This window comes from Glycine max, chromosome 9, assembly GCF_000004515.6.
Source record: "Glycine max cultivar Williams 82 chromosome 9, Glycine_max_v4.0, whole genome shotgun sequence".
NCBI classification, from domain to species: domain Eukaryota; kingdom Viridiplantae; phylum Streptophyta; class Magnoliopsida; order Fabales; family Fabaceae; genus Glycine; species Glycine max.
Window position 1 is genome coordinate 32,528,364 of NC_038245.2, and position 10,869 is coordinate 32,539,232.

Sequence of the window (10,869 nt, forward strand, 5' to 3'; positions counted from 1 at the left end):
AAGACAGAAAGAGATACTTGGAGATTAATTAAGGTCGTATTATTGCTTCTATAAATGCAATACTAGAAGGTGTGTTTGATTTTAGTGATGGTTAATGGGTATTGATTCAAAGTTGGTTAGGGTCAAAGCTATTGCTTGGAAGGATTAGTTTGATTCATGTTGCCAATAATCTTCTTTGGTATATATGATCTGTAAATATCACTAATAAGCACCTACAAAAGGTGGTGGCATGACTTGACCATGTAATGGGGTACTCCCTCCCCCTACTTACTAGATGATAGTAGTAATGATGGATATAAACAATGAACATTCTAAACAACATATTTTCTTTGTTTCACTAGTAGTGATATGAATTTTCTTATATTTATTTTTAATTATTCTGGTTCATTTTTCAGTAAAATGTTCATTATCTTAGTTCTTTTCTGAATATTACTTGTAATATAATTTGTTGGGGGCACTTAACAGGCTTTGAATGTGTCTCACATGTTCTTTCGCTCTCTCGCGACCTACTACCTAGTATGCAGCTGTGTGAACTCAGTAGTAATAGTCCCCGACACTCAATTTTCTTCCTGTTTGCCGTGCCTAGCCGTCATCACTTGCTTTCAATACTACTTGGTCAAAGTGCATAAGGTTCTCGTGAAGCTGACCCCCAATTTAGATATGTCTCCTAAATGTTGTATGTATTACAGCAAATTCCAGGTTGCCTTTTTTTTCCGTATGAATACATGCATGGAGAGTCATTTGTGGATGTGAGTCTTAAGTGGCCTTCATATTTGATATAAACAGCATGTAGTTGTCGACTCTGAAAATAAAAAGAATGATGTATGTTGACATACATATGGCTTCAAAAATATATATTGTATGTGTGTTGGTGGTTCATATAATTTGTTTTAAGTGTGTGTAAAATATATTGTAGTCAATCATTTAGATTTTAACATCGGCATACTTTGAGTGTTTATGATGATTGTTTGCATAGCAATGCTATTATTGTATGCTAATAATACTTGCCCCACACATAGAGGCAAACTAAGGGAATAAAGAATGCACGTCTAGTTGACATCTATTTCTCGATACTTTATCTACCCCCACCATTCATCACAACCACATATTTGCAAGACAAACTATTTTCTCAACAAAGTGAAATCCAAATTCAATCAAAATCTCAATGGATTGCTTAACTCTCCACTAAAATCTTCACTAGTAAAAACTTGGTCTCTTATATCAGAGTAAACATAGTCAATGATTCACCAACAACATTTTAATACAAAACATTATTGAATAAAAAACTGAAGTCAACTTATGCATGATATTGACAAGTACACCTATATTACATTGCAAGATTAATACAAGCAAACTTCAATATATTGGTTAATTATTACTAGAACCATTATTATACAAAACATTTTCACCAGGCCTAATTTAATAAACAATCTTTTATTAATAGCATGTTTCGGCTTACAGCTAAAAAATAAATGCAATAATCAAAACCCCCCAAAAACTATATTTGATAAAAGCTAAACTTAATATTTACTGATGAGTGGAGACTTATTTGAAAATATTGGGCAGTATAGGGGCGCAATTACAAAATTTTAAATTATAAGCACCAATTTAAAAAGAAGATATAAGGTGGGATGGATGGTTAAGGGAGAAGGAAAGAGGGAAAATGTTGCGGGTTTTATCCCTTCTGCTAACAAAACTAACATTTGTTGATAAAAAAAAATAAAAAAAATCAGTTAAACTATAGGGACTTGCAAATGATTTAACCAAATAAGGCTTAAGCTTGATGATAAAACTAAATTTGGGTTGGACTCAAGCATTTCCGCTTTGTTAAAATCCCACAATATATAACATTTACTCATAAAATTGGATAACACATTATAGCCTCCTGCAAATTCCAAAGAATCACATATTTTTCACATGTATTGGATTTAGGATAATAAATTGTAGAGTGAGTTAATAATAGTACTTACAACTGAAATTGACTTTGCAGGCAACAAGTATCATAACTCAGTGAGTTAACTAACTAGAATCCAACATCTTCAATGCTTTAGGTCTTCTATACCACAATATTGCAAACAATAGAGTTCTCAACAGAACCCCATTTGCAAAATAAGGAATAATTATACGTACTCAGTAAGGGTAATATGGTCCAGGCAATTTGATCAATGTGAAGAAAATTGCAATGGCAATTAAATTCCATGGAACTTCTGAATCCTGAAAACAAGACCAGTCATAAGCTATGGTACAAGGGTGTCAAACAAGACATAAGCTACACAACACAGTAAATAGGGAGGAAGGCAACACCAGATTGAGTTTCTCATATCATTTTCTATTATAACCAATAAAAATGATCTCAAAATATATTAATATTCTTAGGGACCAAAAAACAAAGAAGGAAAAGTATACATAAATCTGGGAATGTTTGTATTATTTGCTAACAGAACAAGGAAACATACAGAAGGAGTGTAATCCTACTGCCACAGAGCTAGGCTCCTACAGAGAGGTTATTGCCCTCCGTCCATAACAAAATTCACAAATAAAAAACGTGAACCCTTTCTCTCCTAACCATTCCCTATATATTCTTAAATCCCTTTCTCACACGTTTGGCAATTCTGTTACAGCCTTTGCCACCTCACCCTTACTATTCTCACCCCTCTTTCATCCTAAATTCTTAATTCAAGCTGGATGCCTAAATAAGAATTTCGAAATAAATGAACATCTAAGGTAGTCATTGTATTATTAATCACTGCCAAATATCCGCAAAGAAAACTCATCAAATGAAGTGAGATTAACTGATTCAAAAGAAACATACCTCAATTGTTAGCAACTCATGATATGGAGGCAATGTGATTGTTTAAATCTTCTACTAAATGAGTAAAAGACACAATGCTACATTCGACAAAATGAGCTTAAGCATCACAACTGTTTCATTCTGAATGTGGGAAAGTAATTTTAGAAAAAACAACAGCTTAATGCTACATTCGACAAATGTCTCTAATATGTAAAATATAAAATGGTGCACAACCAATTATCTTACCCTTAGACGTGGAGATAACTGAAGGGCAGTCTCTTTAAGGATCCTAGCCACAGCAACTCCAAAGGGAACCGTAAGAGGAACAAAGACTAGCTTCCTTTCATGTGCACAGTACGACATTTCACTTAGGGAGGTAACTGATGCAATCCTACTCCGCAAGGGCATTGGATAGAAAAACTCCAAGTAGATTGGGCCAGAGATGCAAGAGAAGGCCCTAGGGTTCTTATGAGCCTTAGGGTAGATTTCGGGCCCATGGGCTAAGTACGAGCCCGCTTATCTTTGTAAATATTAGATTAAGGTTTCATTATTTTTGGGCCTTGTATTTAGGGCTCCATAATGTAGGTAGGGTACCCTAGAAATATAGGATTTTTCAGCCCTTGTATTTTAGGGCACCTAGACTAGTTTTTGTATTAGGGGTAGTTTTGTAATTTCACATGCACTAAGTGGATATTTGATGTGTGTGGTTGGAAATAAATTTAATTGAATTGGTAGAAGCCCAATCTAATTAAATTTTAGAGGGGGAGGTGAGCATTTGCTTACTACACCCCATTGCCACATCATATAGTCACACTTTGTGCATGTCCTTCATGCTTTTCATGCCTCATGACACCTAAGCACACTTAGTGGAGAATCTTGGAATTGATCTTGGATTAGTGGGCTGAACCATAACTAAAATTCACTAATCATAATTAGTGAAATTTTGGCTCCAAAGTTTGGCTCCACAAATTCAATTTCAAATTCAAGTGAAATTTGAATTTCCCTCCAATTTTGTGTGACACTTAGGCTATAAATAGAGGTCATGTGTGTGCATTTTTTTCAACTTTGATGATTTGAATATTAAACTTCAGATTTCAAAGCTCATTTAGAGCACAAAATTTCGTGCTCTTCTCTCCCTTTCCCTTCATTCATCTCCTTCTTCCTCCAAGCTCTTATCCATGGCCTCCTATGGTGGTGAGCTTCTTCTAGACTCATCTTCTCCTTGAAGTGGCGTCTCCTCTCTCTTTCCCTTTCTCCATTCCGCTGCCATTGATCTTCCAAGAAGCAAAGGAATCCATTGATGAAGAAGATCCTAGGCCTACAAGCTCCAATGGAGCTTGCATCATGTGGTATCAAGAGCATCTTCATCTAGGTGATGTTCTTTTGCTTCCTCTATCTTTTTGTTCGGTGAATTCTCTTTAATTCCTTGTTCTTCATCTTATTCTCCATGTATATCCTCCATTGTCTTGTGGTTTGGTGCTGGATAGAGTAGATTCAAAAAAAAATAAACCGATTAAATCTTAGATCTACACTTGTTCTTGCATTTCCATGGTTCAAATTTTGTAGATCTACTCTTGAATCTTGTTTTTGTGTTGATTTTAGGTTCTATCAATTTTCATTCATAATATTCTTGTTCTGAACCTTTAGATCTAAATTTTGTTCCAAAATATTGATTAGAAAAAAAAAACACAAAAATCTAAGTGTAAATCACTTAATCCATGTTGTCTTAGAGTCATGTTTAGTCATAGTAATTGTCACATTATGTTCTAAGTTTGTGTTGAATTTTATTTTGTTGATTGAATTCTAGATACATTTGTTCATGTATTCTTGTCATTCTTAGCCTATCTTTTGAATTTTGAGTCTAATTCATGCATGTTATTTAGTTCATAACATGTTCTAAATCAATTCCTAGAAGTAGTCTTGTTCTTGAACTTTTTTTTTTTTGCTTTCTAAGTTTCCTACATGATGCCTATGATGAAGTTGAGTTGTGGTGCTGAGTTGTGGCTGGATTTGTGAATCAAAATAAGTCTTAAGCTCTCTTTAATTGTGTTATTCAAGATAATTGAGCATAAGCAAACACAAATTGTAACTATCCAAGCCTTAAGCAACATAAACACTACTCTTGATTTCTAGGCTGAAATCGCTAGTGCTGGCAGCTTGAACATACGAACTTGTATAAATTACTGGGAATTGGTAACTACGTTTTTTGAGCTAAAACTTTTACTGAATTTTCTAGACATCTGGACCAAAATTATAAAAAAATAATCAAGCGATTTGGATTAAAGAAAAAAATAATAAAAATCTCACAAGTTGGCAGAAAAATCAGTGTCCAGGAAAAAAAAGAAAAGTGAAAGGAAAGTGTGCTTGTTGTTTTGGCTCAAAATTTGTTCTATAATTGGTGCATATTTTATACCAATCCTAGTTCTGAAATTTCAATTGAAAATTATTGTGAAAACAAGTGCCAAAACTAGAGGTTTCTTGAGTCTTTTTTTTTAGAGTTTTTCTACTCTACTCTAGAGCCATTCTAGGTTTCTCTTTGAGTCCTAGCTTGCTTTTTGTGCTTTTCATTGCTTTAATTGTTGAATAATCCTTGGAAATTTGTCTTGTGAAACTCTATTGGTTTAGCTTTCATTTCATTTTTTTTTTTTTTTGTCTTTGGTTATTGCTTGTCTCTTTGTTTCCTTGCTTGTGAGTTGCCATATAGGGAATTGGAAAGGAGGATTGGTGCCATATCTTGAAGAATTTGAGTCAAGAAGCAAGGGGCCAACCACATTAAGAGCTATTGGACTAAGAAGCACTCCAAATTGAGTGAAACACTAAAGAGAGAAAAGCCACCACAATTGAGGACTTTTTTCTTTGTAATTTTGTAATTGGCAATTTGCTTTGCTTTCAAATTTTGTAACAAAAAGGCCTTTCATTGGAAGTAAGTTGGGAGCCTCCGCTAGGTCACCCTACTTCCATTTGTGTGTAATAATTTTAGGCAATTTCCCCTTAGGATAGTGAGTGTTTTGTTGGGAACCTTAAATGAGGTCACCCAAACACTCTTAGGATCCGCCTAGTTTGCATTTCTTGCACTTTAATTTCTTGCTTATTTTCATAGCTTATTTCCTTTACCCTCCATTGTCAAACTGCCTAGATAGCTTGCCTTTTACTAATTAGTTTTTACCTTATCTTTCACACCTCTTTTAGTGTTTATTTTGGCTAGTTTCAACCATAGTTTATTTTACCTTTTGTTTTCAAACCCCCAACAAGAAAGAACCATAACTTAGGAACCAACATGAGTCTTCATTCTTTATTTAGTGTTAATGGTGAGGGTTCTACTCCTAAGGACCCCTTGTATAAGATATTAGATGAGTTGAGATCCCTTAAGTTGTGGAAAGAAAAACAAGAGAGAAAAGAAAAAGGTAAAAAAAGAGTGGAAGAAATAAGTCAAGATGAAAGAAAGAAAATAAGAGAGGAAGAAAGAAGAAAAATAATGAAAGAAATGAAAAGAGAAAAACATGTCTCCTATAGTAGTCATAACTCTTGCAAGAGCCTAAGTGAAGAACTTCGTGACTATTATGAAGGAAGGCATAGGTCACATCTTAGACCTCACTCCCATAGGAGAGAAAATGAAAGAAAGCCTCAAGAGGTTAACATTAAACTCCCATACTTCCATGGGAAGGACAATGTAGAGGCCAATTTAGATTGGGAAATAAGGGTAGAGCAACAACTTAAAAGGAAGTCTACTTCAAAATCTTATGGCTCTCACTCTTATCCAAAGAAAGACCAAGGTCAAGGAATCTTAGGGGTGAGACCTTCTAAGCCCAAAGATGATAAGGGGAAGACAATAGAAAAGCAACCCCTTAAGGCTAGTATGCAAGAGAAGACTAGCTCCATGAAGTGCTTTAAATGTCTTGGAAGAGGACACATTACTTCTCAATGCCCCACCAAGAAAACCATGATTATGAGGGGCCAAGACATTTATAGTAGCCAAGATGAGGCTACTACTTCACCTTCCTCTAGTAAAAGTGAAGAAGCAAAAGGGGAAGAATCTAGTGAAGAGATCTACCCCCAAGAAGAAGGACAACCTTTAATGGTTAAGGAGGAGTGTAAGGAGGTAAGTGTCTCCTCCAAGAGGTTAGCTAAGAAGGAAAGACATTTTGAAATAAAGACAAATATTAAAGAAATTTCCCTTCTTAGACAACCTCCACATTTTCTCCTTTGTAAAAAGACACTTGTTAGCATTGCCACATCTCTTAGGCTTGAGTTTATTCCTCAAGTAAAGGAGTTGTTGGATGAGGGTTTGGTTCGCAAGAGATTAAATCCTTGTGCTTTGTTGGTGCCCAAAATAGGTATTATTAGGCACCAAATCCCTAAAATAGGTGGTGTGATGAATGCTTTGGGTGGTGCAACACTCTTTTGTAAAATTACTCATGCACCCAACATCTTTATGATTTGTGTACATAGGGACTCATTAGGTAGGTTTGTTCTTATTTTTAGTTTCAATACAAACTTAGGCACTCATATGGGACACCTTAGGTTTGTCATACTTTTTGGTAGGAATAATCAACATGAAAATACAGAAAAAGGTATGTTCTATTGCTTTACTTTTCTTAATTTTTTAAATTGTGATCAAAGGGTTCCCATGAACCCTAAGAGAATAAAGGTCATTCCTGAGTGGCCCGCTCCACCAAGTGTAAGAAAAATTTGGGGCTTCCAAGACTTAACAAACTTTTACAAAAGGTTTGCCCCATATTTTTCTATACTTGTAGCACCACTCATTGAGTTGGTGAGGAACCATGTTCCTTCATGGGAAGATGCCCAGGAAATGAGTTTTCAGACCTTACCTTACTTCAACATACTAAACACCACTAATACATATGTTTTTGTTCTTTTTACAGGTGTTAAGGGAAGGAGCCCAGAGTATCAAGAACCTCAGGATTTGAGGTCAAATCCTTTTCAAGGGGGAGGGAATGATGCAATCCTACTCTGCAAGGGCATTGGATAGAAAAACTCCAAGTAGATTGGGCCAGAGATGCAAGAGAAGGCCCTAGGGTTCTTATGAGCCTTAGGGTAGATTTCGGGCCCATGGGCTAAGTACGAGCCCGCTTATCTTTGTAAATATTAGATTAAGGTTTCATTATTTTTGGGCCTTGTATTTAGGGCTCCATAATGTAGGTAGGGTACCCTAGAAATATAGGATTTTTCAGCCCTTGTATTTTAGGGCACCTAGACTAGTTTTTGTATTAGGGGTAGTTTTGTAATTTCACATGCACTAAGTGGATATTTGATGTGTGTGGTTGGAAATAAATTTAATTGAATTGGTAGAAGCCCAATCTAATTAAATTTTAGAGGGGGAGGTGAGCATTTGCTTACTACACCCCATTGCCACATCATATAGTCACACTTTGTGCATGTCCTTCATGCTTTTCATGCCTCATGACACCTAAGCACACTTAGTGGAGAATCTTGGAATTGATCTTGGATTAGTGGGCTGAACCATAACTAAAATTCACTAATCATAATTAGTGAAATTTTGGCTCCAAAGTTTGGCTCCACAAATTCAATTTCAAATTCAAGTGAAATTTGAATTTCCCTCCAATTTTGTGTGACACTTAGGCTATAAATAGAGGTCATGTGTGTGCATTTTTTTCAACTTTGATAATTTGAATATTAAACTTCAGATTTCAAAGCTCATTTAGAGCACAAAATTTCGTGCTCTTCTCTCCCTTTCCCTTCATTCATCTCCTTCTTCCTCCAAGCTCTTATCCATGGCCTCCTATGGTGGTGAGCTTCTTCTAGACTCATCTTCTCCTTGAAGTGGCGTCTCCTCTCTCTTTCCCTTTCTCCATTCCGCTGCCATTGATCTTCCAAGAAGCAAAGGAATCCATTGATGAAGAAGATCCTAGGCCTACAAGCTCCAATGGAGCTTGCATCAGTAACTGCAAATACAGGTACAACTAGGTATTTGACAACAACCAAAATAAGATCAAGAATAAGTTGAATGAAGTTGTCTGAAGCCTTGTTATGCGGGAATTTCTTCATCGGTTCAGGAGAACTGTCCCAAAGCTTTTGCACTTTGTCTATTAATTGGTCCAGCTTCATTTTCCCATGATCATCTGATTGTTGTGCTGACATATTCATAGAACAGGAGATATTGGCCCCTCTCTTCTGGGATGCACAAAATGGTTTAACACTCAAGCAACAACTGTGCTTCTAAAAAAAACATGATTTACCCTATGCAACAAGAAAAATGGGGAACTTTACCTTATGAAGCCAGTAACCAGACCTTAGAAAATCACTTTTTTTAACCAAATGTAGAGGTACACAAGATTCAAAAGAGTTGTAATAGGCATACACTACCAATATAAAAGTTTTTATGCTATCAAACAATAAGAAATCATCCTTTGAATGACTTTTAAGGTGGTTATTATAAAAGTCAATGAACTTATTATACATGATGAGTTGTGATTGGATTACAGTGTAAAAGACATTTACCGTGAGTACATGTATTATTTAGGGTCTTTTTGGAAGAGCTTATTTACAACTTATTTAAACTTATCTTATGGTATTTGGAAAAAGCTTATGATATTTTCATAAGTTATTTTCGAAAAGCTTTCTAGGATAGCTTATGAAACTTATATGAAAAAGTTTAATCTAATTTTCTCGTTAAATTGTACAAACAACTTATACACACATGGTTATACTATGAGATTCAAAAACTCCACAACATATCATAACCGGCAATGTTCAGATTGAGTAATGCATTATATACAAATTTCCTGACCCTGAAACATAAATAATATAATAAATGAACAAATACATGTTGCGTTTCACATTTGCCTACTAGGAGAAAGCAAGAATATTGTAAGAGAAAACGTTGAAAAGGGTACCTTGAATCCGAGAAAGGGAGGTTGGGTTGTGAATGTGTTGTTGAGGGTCAAGAGTTGGAAACGAGAAGAAGTAGTAGCAACAGATAGAAGGTGAGACATGTTTAAAAATAAAAACTTGAAACCAAATTGGAACACCCTTTTGAGAGGGGATTGCAATTTAACAAGTGGGTTTTGCAAAGGTGCCAACAGAATGGAGTAATCATACAGCATAGTCTACTAGGTCTGTTTTAGGATGAATGATGTGAAGGTAATAACAACCATTGGATATACTATTACTTTAATCAAAGGTTAAGATTTTTTTCATTATTTTCTTCTTTTTCCCTCCTTTTGTCAGTTGTTCGATGGAGATTGAAAGGATAAAATTGTAAAAGAGAAAAAAAAGTAGTTGAGATTATAATATATATAGCATAATTGTATTAAGGAAATTTATTGCACACTTCATTGTAAATTATATTATTAGTATAATCTACATAATTTATTTAGTATTGTGAGAATTCCCAGTATTTGTAATGAAACTCTTGACTGGGTTTTTTCATATTGATAATTATTAGGTGTGAAGATGTAAACTTTTAAAATTATTAGATAAACGCTAAAATAGTTTACAAACAATCATAATAAAGTAGAGTATGCAAATCAAGAAATTCAAGATATTGGAGCTCCTCACACACCATGTGGAAAACTTAACCTTTGGCTTAAGGAGAGGTATATAAGAAAACCTAGCAACTAAAGGTGCACGGTATCTGATTTTAACTTCACCATCTTTAACAAATATTGACTTAGAGGTTTAGAATCCTTGCATATGGACAAACTGGAGTTTAGCTCGCAAACATTCATTAGAAATTTCAGATTTGACCCTAAAGTGTATAATCTATGAACACATAATGGTGGGCATTTAAACTACCATCCAAATCTATAGTGTGCTTAGCAAGAACAATTTTATGTCATCTACATAAATCTTACTAGTTATACGAATAAAATTGTTGTATCATGACTCTTGTCTCCTGACATGAATCAGTTTGTTTTAAATTATGATAACTTGACTATCTAGGTAGTTTTATATTCGGTGTTCCTTCACTTGTTGAAAAGTTGAAGATGTGTATCATATGTTAATAGAATTTAAAATTTAGCATACGCTTGACTTATTCCTAGTCTTTTACTAAAGTGGGTTGGTTTTGGATAAAATGCCCTGTTTGGACAATATCA

The 10,869-nt window shown here is 34.8% G+C and overlaps 1 pseudogene; it reads right to left on the minus strand.

Moving 5' to 3' along the window:
* Window positions 1-1,519: 1,519 nt before the first annotated feature.
* Window positions 1,520-9,765, minus strand: LOC100805526 (uncharacterized; annotated as a pseudogene).
* Window positions 9,766-10,869: the final 1,104 nt, after the last annotated feature.